Source organism: Rhinatrema bivittatum, chromosome 7 (assembly GCF_901001135.1).
Source record: "Rhinatrema bivittatum chromosome 7, aRhiBiv1.1, whole genome shotgun sequence".
NCBI lineage: Eukaryota > Metazoa > Chordata > Amphibia > Gymnophiona > Rhinatrematidae > Rhinatrema > Rhinatrema bivittatum.
The window spans coordinates 289026853-289038917 of record NC_042621.1 but is presented as its reverse complement, the minus strand read 5'-3'; the positions used below and the strand labels follow the sequence as shown (position 1 = coordinate 289038917).

Sequence of the window (12065 nt, the reverse complement as noted above, 5' to 3'; positions counted from 1 at the left end):
GGCGGAGACCCAGTGATTCACAGACCCTGAGAATGGTGTCCACTGACTTCAGGACTGTTTGAAGCCATGGCAGCCTTGGGAATGTCAGACGTCAGCCCAGGGAGGTGATACTCTGTCCATATATCAGCCCAGTTGCAGGATGATGAAGACAATTGTCAATACAGGCATTTCACCAGATACTTATCTGGCCAATGGAGAGTTGGCGGTCCACCACCAAAGCAATTCTGGTAGGCAGCCGGTTAAATTGGCCCTCCTGCGAGTGATTCCTCACCCTTCAATCAAGTGTTTCTGTTCATGATATGGGATGAGTAGAACATAAGAGGTTGCCAGTTCGTTCTTCCAAATCCTTGAGGATTTATCCCTACAAGTTTGCCGCAGAGTGGGTGGTGAAGGCTGCTCTGGGGGAGTGTCAGAATTTGATAGCCATGTTTCAGTATCACTCAAGACTCATGGTTTAACTTGGCACTCCTATTTGGGGTTCTGAAAGAAAAAGGCAGATCTCCTCCAGCACTCCCTCAGTCAAAAAGGAATAGTCTGAAGTCTTGGGGTGCCCCCCCTTGCTCTGTCAGGGAGGCATGAGGAGTTCCTTTCTTCCTTGGATGTTTTTTTAGAAGCTTCTGTCAAATTCCCATCTGGGAAGATCTCGAGAGGTTCTCTTGTCCATTTGTTTTGTATGGCCAAGAGAACCTTCGGAGATCTCCATGTTTGACTTTATTTTGGTCTGTATCTTGGCTTTTGAAGGTTAAGGAGTGCCTGTCAACTTCTTCCAAGGTAATTAAAGTCCTCGGAGGCTTGGGCTGATTGGCGAGTTGTGCAGAAAGTGTGGTACCCTTCATTCTCTGGGTTTGCTGAGGGTCTTGACTTAATAACAGGGTAGGCAGAGTCTTCCTAACTCAAGTGAGAGTCAGTAAATGGTTAGCTAAAGTGTGAGACTTATTCCCCAGAGTGTAGAATTATCTCTGTCTCCTGGGTTCTAGGATGGCCTCTGGATTTAATTCCCTGGAACCAGGGCTCACTTGTAGGTTCAGATGTCTGTTCTGCTAGTCCCCACACTAGCAGATGTGCCTCCTGTTTCCACGCACTCTGTGATGGCCTATCTTGGGTGACAGTTACCATGATGGATCAAAAGGAATTAATCTGGATTCTCCCAGATTGATTGATTGTGGGCACATCTGAGTAAGCCTGGTGTACATTCTCTCACCCCCTTGCATAGCTCAAAGGATCTGATCCAAAGAAGAAGTATGTGGTCTATAAACAGACCAGAAACCACAGCTATCGGGCTGTTCTGGTTGCAGTCCTACCCTTAATGGTTGCTTATGTGAACGGGCAAGGGGATGCTTGGAGACCAGTGATGGCCAAGAAAGTGAGCAGGTTGTTTTGGTGGGCAGAGCAGAATTTATCATGGTTTTGAGCAGTTCATGTTGCAAGGATAGCACATAGTTAAATTGACTTCCTCACCAGGAATACGTTGGTCCCCAGAAGGTCTGAGCTCAGACTGGAAGCTCTCCTGAACAGAATAGATTATGGGAAATCCCACAACTGAATCTAATGGCAAATTCCACGTTTCCAAGGCCAACAGTTTATTCAGTTACTAAGAGGAAATAAAGCAGTTCCATGATTACTTACAGCCTGGTACACTGGGAACTGGCTTTTGTTTTTTTCTTTGTCTTATCAGCCTAACCCTTGAGGAGTGTTGACAGAGGAATATTCTTTACCAGTGATTTTTTTTTTTTTGTCTGCAGGAGTCTCATTAGCCTTGAGGCTGCTTTCAATCTCTAGCCATTTCCCATTGGCAGGTGGGCATCCCGTGCATGCTGATCTTCCTGCGAAAGGGTTTGGGATAAGGGCTGAGCTCTTTCCCTGGGAGTCCCATTTGCAGCTACCGTATTTCAGGGTACAGACTTCAGATTCAGGGAGTTCAATGTGAAGTGCATTTGCTCTCCTCTTAGGGCTTAATCATGCGCTATTGAAGGATATTCTTTAAAGCTGGTATCCATAGTGACCTATGCCCAGAGTTACAGTCCTTAATTGATAGTGATCTGTCCTAGTCTTGCCTTTTAACCAGTGCCATCCTGTTTATCCAAGGTCGTTTTTGCCTTCAGTTAAACAGGCAGTATCTCTTCCAGTGTCCCATAAAGGGGAATGTGATGGTAAAGATTATTCACTCCCCTTAAAGGTTCTTTTGAACCTTTCTTGGGAATTTAAAAAATGGCTTATCCCTTTCGGCCAACCGATAGGGCTTCATTCAGCAGACCTCATAAGGTGAGGCAGCTTCATTGTCCTAAATCAAGCCGATGATCCCCTCAGCCTTTATTGAAGGGTCAACAGGTTCAGAATGTGCTACGTGCTCATTCTGCGAGGGCTCAGGCTTCCTCTTGAGCAGAGTCTGCAGCCCCTGCTCGGAGGACATCTAACTATAAGGCAGCCACTTTACTTTTTACAATCTCTAATAGAAGCTACGGGTTAGATGTGCAAGCCAAGGGAGATACTGGATTGGAGCAGCCCTGTCTCCTACCCACCCATGTTGGAATGGGTTTGGGGACATCCCACCAGTTTGGACTGGTGTATCAGGGTAACGAAGATGAAATTTTGTCATACCTGTTAACTTCCTTTCTTTGAGTCCTGCTACACTAGTACAGGATCTTCCTGGAAATTCAGGGCCTCAACTATTCTTTGCAGCGAACCTTGGGTTTGGCAGAAAATTCTGAATTTCCCTTTGAGATGTGCCCAAGACTGCTACTTCTGAGCTATTTATTTCTTCTTTGGCACTGCTTGACATGCACAGTACCGTACAGAGATATGTGGGATATGGTCCCTGTTGAGTAGTTTACTTTCTAAGCAGGATAGTTTCCTCTGCCCCTTCTGTTAATGAAGAGTCTCTCTATTCCTGAAGTTAATTGTTTTAAGAGCAATCTTCCATTGCTTTGACATGAGAATATGGATTATTGCCGATGCAGCATCAGCATGTATATCAAGTGATGTTGTCACTGATAGTGTGTCCTCTGTCTCCATCCTCTAGTAAGCATAGATAACCCACTAATCTGGACTGGTTTAGCAGGACTCAAGGAAAGGAAATTTTAACAGGTGAGCCTAAATTTCACCTTTGAGCATGGAGAGGCTAGATTTTACTATGGAAGAGATGGTGGGGGCCATCACTGTGACAGATTTTGGGCATGCTTGGGAGGGTATGGAGTGGTAGGAAAAGGGTGGCGAGGTCAGATAAAAGATGTAGGGAGGGAATTGGTATTGGGATGCATATGGGAAACGCCCATTGGAAATGTTACTGTCTGTCAGAGGCGAGGTAGTGTGTTCAGCAGGAGTTCTGGTACTGGGAGCTGTAGTTGGGGATTGCACATACGCAAGATGTGTTCTGCGCATAAATATGATTTAGGTGCACAAAAAGTGTGCTCTGCGGTGAAAGCTTTCTTAATAATTATTTCCGATTTTTTTTATATGCTGCCTTTCGGACAGATTATGTTCAGGTATTGCTGGTATTTCCCTGTCCGCAGATTGCTCACAATCTAAACTTGTACCTAAGGCAATGGAGGGTGAAGCGACCGGCCCGGGGTCCCAAGGAGCGTCAGCAGGATTTGGACCCTGGCTTTCCTGGTTCTCTGCCTGCTGCAGGTTAACAGAAGTGTTGAGGTCTAAGGTGTAACGTGCTGGTTAACTCTCTTGATAAGGTTAGAATGCTTTCGGAGGCATTTAAAACAGTTTAGTCAGTGGCGAACGTCCTCTTCCTAGGTGGGATGTGGGGGATCTTTTATCATCTGTGAAGGGTTCTAGTTATGGATTAGATCCCTGTCCTTTTGGCTTGTTGGAATGCCTGGAGGGAGCTGCTCCTATTTTATGTGCACAAATTGTGTTTTCTGCCTATAAATGATCCATATGCACCACAGCTTGGTTTATGCTTGGCTTTGAAACTTGTGCGCGTGGTAGAGGCTCTCCTAAGTTAATGTGTGCTTGGCCTGTGCAAAAGGCTAAGCGCAAATTGCGTAAGCTAGTGGCCATGCATTAGCACACAGGGAGACCCTCCTGTTTCTCCCTCACATGTTTGCAGAGTATTATACACAGCATATACATGTAGGGGCATCATTAATCTAATACATACTGTCCCAATACATACAAAAAAGTGTACAATACCAGCATTTAATGTCAAATACATAGATTAAACTATTTATACAATATTCACAAATATATATCATCAATGCACATATGGAGATATCAAAGTATAGAAAACTAATTTATTTTAAATTACTTATCACCTGATGTGTATAAGGAAATAAAGATTTGTAAATGTTTTTGTATGTATTGGGACAGTATGTATTGAATATATGTGTTAGATTAATGATGCCCCCACATGTATATGCTGTGTGTTACTGTTGTAGGGGGGGTATAATATACTCTGTGTTGTGTAACCGCAGAGTATTATAGTCGTACTACCAGATCGTGTTGGAATTCTGATTTGCTTTCAGTTGTGTAGATGTGGCTATTTGAGTTTTCTCCTTTTTTTTTTTTCTTCTTCTTGCTCCAGTTCTAGATGGTATCGTCTATCTTGAATAAAAGGAGTCTGGTTGCCATGTTAGTTCTCTTCGCTGCACAGAAAGAAAAGCCAACAAACCAGTTAGAAGGGTAAAAACAAAAGAACAAACCTCTGGGTAACTGGTGGGAGGAAGGCCCCGGTGCAAGCAGGGGGAACAAGAAGAAACCCATCCGGGTCCAACCCAATAACAATAAGGGATTGTAAAGCTGACCGCCGTCTGCCACGTGGCCTGCTCTGTTGCTTATTGGGAAGGTGGCCTGCAGACAGCATTAGCTTTGAAGATTGCTAGCAAAGCCAGCACTCGGTGGGATTGACCTTTTTCTGCTCTACTCTGATGTGGTTTCTTTTAAACTGTGCCAAATATGGAAGACTTCTTAAGTTGCTAAAAATAGCAGCTGTACCTTGGTGGAGATAAGTGTACATTTTTCCATTCTCTCTCTCTCTCCACTGGATCCAGTGCCAAATGAGCTGGAGGTTGGGTTTTTTGTTTTTTTTGGTTCACTTAATAAATAGAAAAATATGCAGAGGCATGGCTTAGGGAATGCTTTGAAACCGTCTGTAGATGAGGCAGTACAGGAGGGAATTGGGGTATGCGTGGAGGGCTGTGTGCTTAGTTTGTGGGGCTGTAGGTGGGAGCAGGAGCAGGTCTATCATATTAGGCAAGGTACACCTTGAGTACTGTGTACAATTCTGGTTGCCGCATCTCAAAAAAGATATAGTTGCGATGGAGAAGGTACAGAGAAGGGCAACCAAAATGATAAAGGGGATAGAACAGCTCCCCTATGAGGAAAGGTTGAAGAGGTTAGGGCTGTTCAGCTTGGAGAAGAGACAGCTGAGGGGGGATATGATAGAGGTCTTTAAGATCATGAGAAGTCTTGAATGAGTAGATGTGAATCTGTTGTTTACACTTTCGAATAATAGAAGGACTAGGGGGCATTCCATGAAGTTAGCAAGTAGCACATTTAAGACTAATCGGAGAAAATTCTTTTTCACTCAACGCACAATAAAGCTCTGGAATTTGTTGCCAGAGGATGTGGTTAGTGCAGTTAGTATAGCTGGGTTCAAAAAAGGTTTGGATAAGTTCTTGGAGGAGAAGTCAATTAACTGCTATTAATCAAGTTTACTTAGGGAATAGCCACTGCTATTAATTGCATCAGTAGCATGGGATCTTCTTAGTGTTTGGGTAATTGCCAGGTTCTTATGGCCTGGATTGGCCTCTGTTGGAAACAGGATGTTGGGCTTGATGGACCCTTGGTCTGACCCAGCAGGGCAATTTCTTATCTTCTTATGTTCAAGGTGAGGCAGCCACCTCGGGCAGCAAAAGTGCCCTCCCCCCACCCCCAAAACACTTCTGCAGCCGCTGTCTCACCTTGCCGCAGATGTGATTACCAAAGTGCCCATATCCAAAGAGAAGCTGGGTGGGGACGCAGTGGACTTGATCCCACCGCTGTCTGAAGAGAGGCCCAGCAGGGCCTGAGGATGTGTGTGACAGCCTGTGTGTGTGTGTGTGGGGGGAGGGGGAGCCTGTGTGTGTGTGTGTGTGGGGGGGGGGAAGCCTGTGTGTGTGTGTGTGGGGGGGGGAGCCTGTGCATGTGTGTGACAGCCTGTGTGTGTGTGGGGGGGGAGGAGCCTGTGCATGTGTGTGACAGCCTGTGGGTGAGAGAGGTATATTATGTCATAGGACACGCAAAAACAAAACTTAGTTTACTAAATGTTGTCGATATATGGATAATAAATCAGCAAAGTGATATCAGCATTGAATACAGTAACACAATAAGCTGTACGTAAATCAATATAGGTGAATAGGAGACAGAGCATTAATCAGAGGATGAACACCTCCCTTATATAAGGCAGTATTCTTAGGACATCCGGAGGACTACGGGCCCGGAGATTCTGCTGAAAGAACCAGCTCTCCGCTCTCTGTCCCTCCTCAGCTCATCTAAGTAAAATAAGCAAATGGTGTCTCTTATCTACCCCTCTGCAGGTTAGGTGCCTCAGTTTGCACTCTCGCCCAGGAAGGCATTTCAGTACAGTCCTTTGATCTCACCTTTGGTAAAGGACATCAATTGGTTTGTTTTGTTTTTTAATTTATTCTTTAAAGTATTTTTGAATGAAAATTGAATAAACAAAAATATACATAAGTAATGATGATACCAAATAATTATCTTAGGTATATTTAATACATATATAAATCTCAACATCTTGTATCTCAAGTACATCTCCAGTAAAAGGGGGAGAAAAACATATATTACTGCAACATAAATATCATTTTAAGGAGAGAGAGATTTAACTTTCTTTTGGACCATCTAAACTACCTCCTTCAGTCTGTTTATCATGCAAAAACGTCTCCAAATGTAATGGGTCAGAGAAACTATACTTATTTCCTTGGAAGGTTACATAACAAATACTGGGAAATTTAAAAAAAAAAAAAAAAAAGCTAACCCCAATTGCCAACAATTTTGCTTTCAGTGTCTCCTCTTAGCCTGCGTGGCTCTTGAGACATCTGGGAACATAAATATTCTCTGGCCACAGAAATTTAAATCTTTCTGTTTGAGAAAATCTCTAAACAGTTTATCCTTGTCAATTTCCAATTGAAGAGAAACCAATAAAGAGGCTCTTTTCTGTATAATATCTATGGATTCCTCGAGGAAAGTAACTCCAATGGTTGAGGTCTCCACTTTTTCCTCGTATTGCCTTACCAACCTTTCTGGAAAATAAAAGATCTTAGATATTGATGGGATATCTTCATCTTCATATTGTAGTATTTCACGCAAATGCTTTTTAAACATTTCCATTGGAGATAAGTCTCGTCTGAGGGAAAATTAATCGACGTAGATTTTTATCATCATATTTTCTATTTTCTCCCACAAGTGATCAACCATCTAATCCTGAAGGAGTTTCAAAGAGGCCTGAGCAGTGGCCCTCTGATCCACCTGAGGACGTTACACTTACGGACATTTGGAAAATGATGTCTAAGATGAATGATAACGTTTCTCAAATGAACATATACTTGTCAACTATTGTAAATTCGGATAGAGGAACAGAAAAAGGATGTGTCTAAATTGAATGGTGAAAGTTACAACTAAACTAAAACTACTGGAAGATACTGAAAAAATTCTAAAGAGAGAGTCTTTCCATACATAAAGGACATCAATGGTTTAATTTATTATTAGCTTATTGGTATGGGTACTAGTGTTTAGCATTTGATCTTCCCAAGTGATAAGAAATACCAAATGTCATGGCCTTTGAGGTTCCCAGGGACACCAAATGTTCCTTGGGGCCATCCCCACTCTCTTTATCAGCACATTGGTGCCAGGAAGTCTCAGGAATGAGGGAAGAAATGCTAATAGTGTCATGCCTTTGTACCATCCCTGCACTCAGATCATATGCAATATAATTGATTCATACTTATCCATCATTGGAGTCTGTTCTGATCCATTGCTGTCCTGTTCACGTTACAAACTCTTCTGGAGATCTAACTAGCTTACCTAAAATGTATCTTTACACAGTGTGAGAAGATGTAAGAGCCTGTATGCATGTGGATGTGAGAGGGTGTGTGTGAGAGGGTGTGAATGAGAGCATGTGTATGAGAGAGCTGGTATATATGTGTGAGAGTGTGTGTATAAGAGAAGATGCAGTGAGTGCCTCAGTATGTGAGAGAGAGGGGGATAAAGTTTGTGTGCCCTTCCATCTCCCAATCCATGACAGTCTCAGGGTGACTAGAAATTTAAAAAATCTGAGGTGTGGAGAGCAGGAAATCATTTTTGTTTTCTTTATTTTAACATTTTATATACCGATTGCTGTTTACACATCGTACCGGTTTACAGATAACATATGGAAGGCCACAAAAAGAAGGCACATCCGTTACATGGAACGTAAATCTAAATAGCTCTCTAGCTCTCTCGCTAGCGCGCGCTAGCTCTCTCTCTAGCTGGCGCGCGCGCTCTGCCTTAAATGCTTGGAGGGGATTGTCTTGGAATCGAGCAGAGGTTAACATTTTAAAAGTCCTAACAGTTTCCCATGTAAAGCCATGCTGGGGGTTTGTAGGCACTGAAAATACAGACCCGATATTTCTTGACTTCTAACTTGTCCAAAATATTCATTTGTTTTCCTGCATGCCAAACTCTATGAACTTCCATCCCTCTTTGGGAGAGTACTTGTGCCTGCAGATGGACATTGATCTCGTTTACAGGACTCTTTCTTTCCAAAGTGCCCTGTCTACTTGGCAAGCATAAGAAGAGTATGTTAAAAAAAAAAAAAAAAGTCAAACTTGCAAACGAGCAGCTTGGGGAGCACCCGTTTTAAATTAAGACTGTCAAACTATTTTAGAGGCGCTTTTGAGATGCAGATGAACCTAAAACGTGTGCCATGTTGTATTACCAGATCGGTATCTGGAGCAGTGATAGAAACTCTAAACATTCATGTACTCTGGCAGACATTGAATGCATTTCTCAAAGAACGTGCCGGAGGAGCTCTCATCCCCCCCATTATTCTTTCCTGGTCCATAGCTCGTCTTGGCTTTTGGGGGGGGTAAGGCAGCTGGTTTTCTTCAGCCCCCTAAGACAGCCGTGAGCGGGAATAGTCTTGGATTCGGATTAGTTTCATTTCCCTCCTGTACGGTCACTTTGTGTTTATTTCTGGAGCAGGGGTTAGCAGCTCCAGTCCTTTGAGGGCTGTAGAGAATTCTGGTGGTCAGGCATGCAAAGTAACTTTGCTCTTAGGCCCTCTGTATGCAAATACACCGGAGGGAAAGCTCACTGGAGATGCTGAAAACCAGAGCTGTTTGCAGCCCTGGGCCGGGACGTTTTATAAACCAGGATTCATTCGGAGATGGCGTTAATAGTAAAGGGCTGCACATTTTCAACAGCATGTGGGGGGGGGGGGGGGGTTTGGCTGGGCTTTGAGGGGAGAGAGGGCAAAGAGCATTTATTTGCAGCGACTTGGGCTTTAACCCTCTCCCTCCCTCCTTGCCTAGGAGGCACAGTGTATCCCCAGGGCTAGCCAGATCTGTAGGGCAGTAGGCAGCATTGCTGCGGAGGTGCTGGGCCAGGCTCCAACAGCATGCGGTTCACGTTGTGGAGAGCTAGGCGGGACTGGCGGCTCTCTGCTCCATCCCAAGCGCAAACTAGAGGTTTCAAACACCAAATCAAGGCTTTCCAGTGGGAAAATAAGCCTACAACGAGGGGAGAAATGCAGTCCAGAGGGCACAGTGCATGCAGGCGGCGAAACAAACCGGGCGTGCACCAGGCCAGGCTTTCAGCTCCCAGCGGATTCCGTTTCTCAAACTTGTACGACTGAGCCCGGGCGTCCTCCTGTCTTACCGGCGTTTGCTTAGGCAGTTGCTTTGGGCGTGGGGTGAAGAGGCGTCTCCCCGGTCTCTGTGCACCCAGAGGAGAGCTCGCTGTCCCTTCGGATCTGTACGGAACAGCGCGTTGGGCTCCTGGCAGACCCGCTCTCTCCTCTGTCCCAGGCGGCTTGCCGTACACCCTGCAGCTTTTCTGTGCTGTTGGTGTAAACAGCGCGCGCGCCTCGCAGTAAAACTCTGATGTGACCTGGTGCCTTTTTTTTCTTTTTTGAGCTGCTGCTCCGAATCCGTGGGTGCAGTTGTTTGAAAGGCTTGCAGGGAGTGTCCCCGTGCTGTCACAGATGCCAGGGTGGAAAGCCAGGAGCTTGGGAATATTTTTTCCTTGCTGGACTGGGGGACCCGCCAGTACTGTTTTTGGGTGCCTTTTGCTGAGTTTGCTGCCTCTGCTTGCTTTTTGGAAGCCGCTTTGCGCCCCTGCTCTCCTCTCTCTTCAGCCCGGTGACTGTGGTGGACGTTTCCACCTCTGGTCTATAGCAATAGCTCGTTCTCTGTGCCGTGCGGCTGCTGCGGGAGAAGCAGGGCTTGTAATGCCAGCCCGAGGCTTGGAAACCCAGTTCCTTGGAGAGGGGTAACTGCTGACTGCCGCGTTTTGTGCGGGCTACGCTTTAGCTCTCCCTGAGAAGCCACCGTGTTTAATTGCCCCCCTTTCAAAGTGTGGGAGTTTTACATTGGGGGATTTCTTTTTAAGCTGCTGTTCAGCAAATACCATTAAATTGAAAATGTTTTACTTTGAGTCGGCCATGTGGGTCCCATGTGGCTCAGACGGCTGTCTGTTTGAGAATTTGATGCCCATAGGTAGCACGCCAAGGCGGTGACCCTAATCCAGCTGTGCCCGGCAACATGGCAAGCAGCAGTGGGCTCCCCCGGGTCCTGGAGAGTTAGCGCCTTCACAATCTGCCATCCTCGGCAGCGGCCTACGCCTGAATCCTGGTCTGTGGCTCAGCAGTGGCCCCCGGCTTGTAGCCCGCTTCCACTTTGGTGCCCAGTATCACTGAGACTGCCCCGGAGAAAGAGGGGACACAGACTCCTGATAGTGGGACAAGCTTGGGGGAGGCGGGGTTGTAATTGACTGCTGGTGTAGGGCCAGATGTATGAGAAGGTTTTTTTGTTTTTTTTTCCTCCCATTTTGTGTCTATAAGAAAATCCCTGCACGCCTGCAAAAGGTAACAGTTTAATAAAGTGATACAAGAAACGTGCGTTTTTTAAAATCTCATGGCCTTAAGCAGACGTTCAGTTCCAGCAGATCCTTCCTGGAGGACTGTCTGTGAGAGGTGACGGATTAAGTGGTCCAACGGAGTGGACGAGCTAAAGGCCCATCCCAGCTTATTAAGTAACAATCGGCAGCATCTAATGCCACAGTAACTTCAAGCGTTGTTTTAGCAGCATTTCAAGTTGAAATGGCCGTTTTGTTTTTTTTCCTCCTGTTCCTTTTGGACTCGTAGCTCAGTCCCATTGGGCGATGGTGCCATGAGCCTTCATTTGCGGCCACTCGAGTTCCCCCCCCCCCCCCCCCCCGACTCCTCCTTTTGTAACTAGCCCAGTCCTTACAACAGCAGCCCTTGATCAGTGGCCGCAGACCACCTTCCCCTGGTCTGGCCACTAAGCATCACCATCGTGCAGGGGCTTGCGCGCGCTCTCTTCCTGCGGTAGCTCCAGATGTTGAAGCTGGGCTTGGTTAGCCCAGTGACGGTGCACAACCCTGCCACCGAGTCAGGCCCTCAGAAATGATCTCGTGCGCGCGCTGTGCTGCTGACTGAAATCGCCAAATGCTTTCCCTGTTGCCTCCTGCCTGAAATGTTGCAAATGTATCCTTCGAACCTGGATTGATTTTTCTCTCACGTCTTTGGGATTGCCCCCAAGATAGCTGGGAAGAGAATAGGGAAGGGGGGGCCCAGCCTGCCTGCACCGTTTAACACAAGCCCGTGGGCCTGGATGTAGCCCTTGGAACATTTTCATTAGCTTGATGTTTTTGTCCTCTTGCAGAGTGCTTTCTGCAGAACAGAAAAGTGAAAGATCAAATGCCAGGAGCCACTGTCGGCAAGGGAAGAGGGAACCTTTTGGATCCAAAATGGAGCATCTAAGAAGAAAAACGTGTAGTTAGATCCTGGGAAACGAGGAAAGATTGGCGTGGTCAGCAGTAAGTTAAAACAACATTAA

General features: G+C 45.7%; 1 protein-coding gene across 5 annotated transcripts in view; it reads left to right on the top strand.

Moving 5' to 3' along the window:
* Window positions 1-12065, top strand: part of LOC115095975 (leucine-rich repeat protein SHOC-2) — a 147929-nt gene that overhangs the window by 33971 nt on the left and 101893 nt on the right. The window contains exons 1-2 of one of the 5 annotated variants that reach the window (XM_029610363.1): window positions 4533-4632; window positions 11892-12045. The exons of 3 other annotated variants lie outside the window; for them this stretch is intronic. The gene's annotated coding sequence lies outside the window, so the exon portion shown is untranslated. Of the gene's footprint in view, window positions 1-4532; window positions 4633-11891; window positions 12046-12065 lie in introns of those variants that run through there. One more of the 5 variants, XM_029610362.1, reaches the window with a different exon arrangement.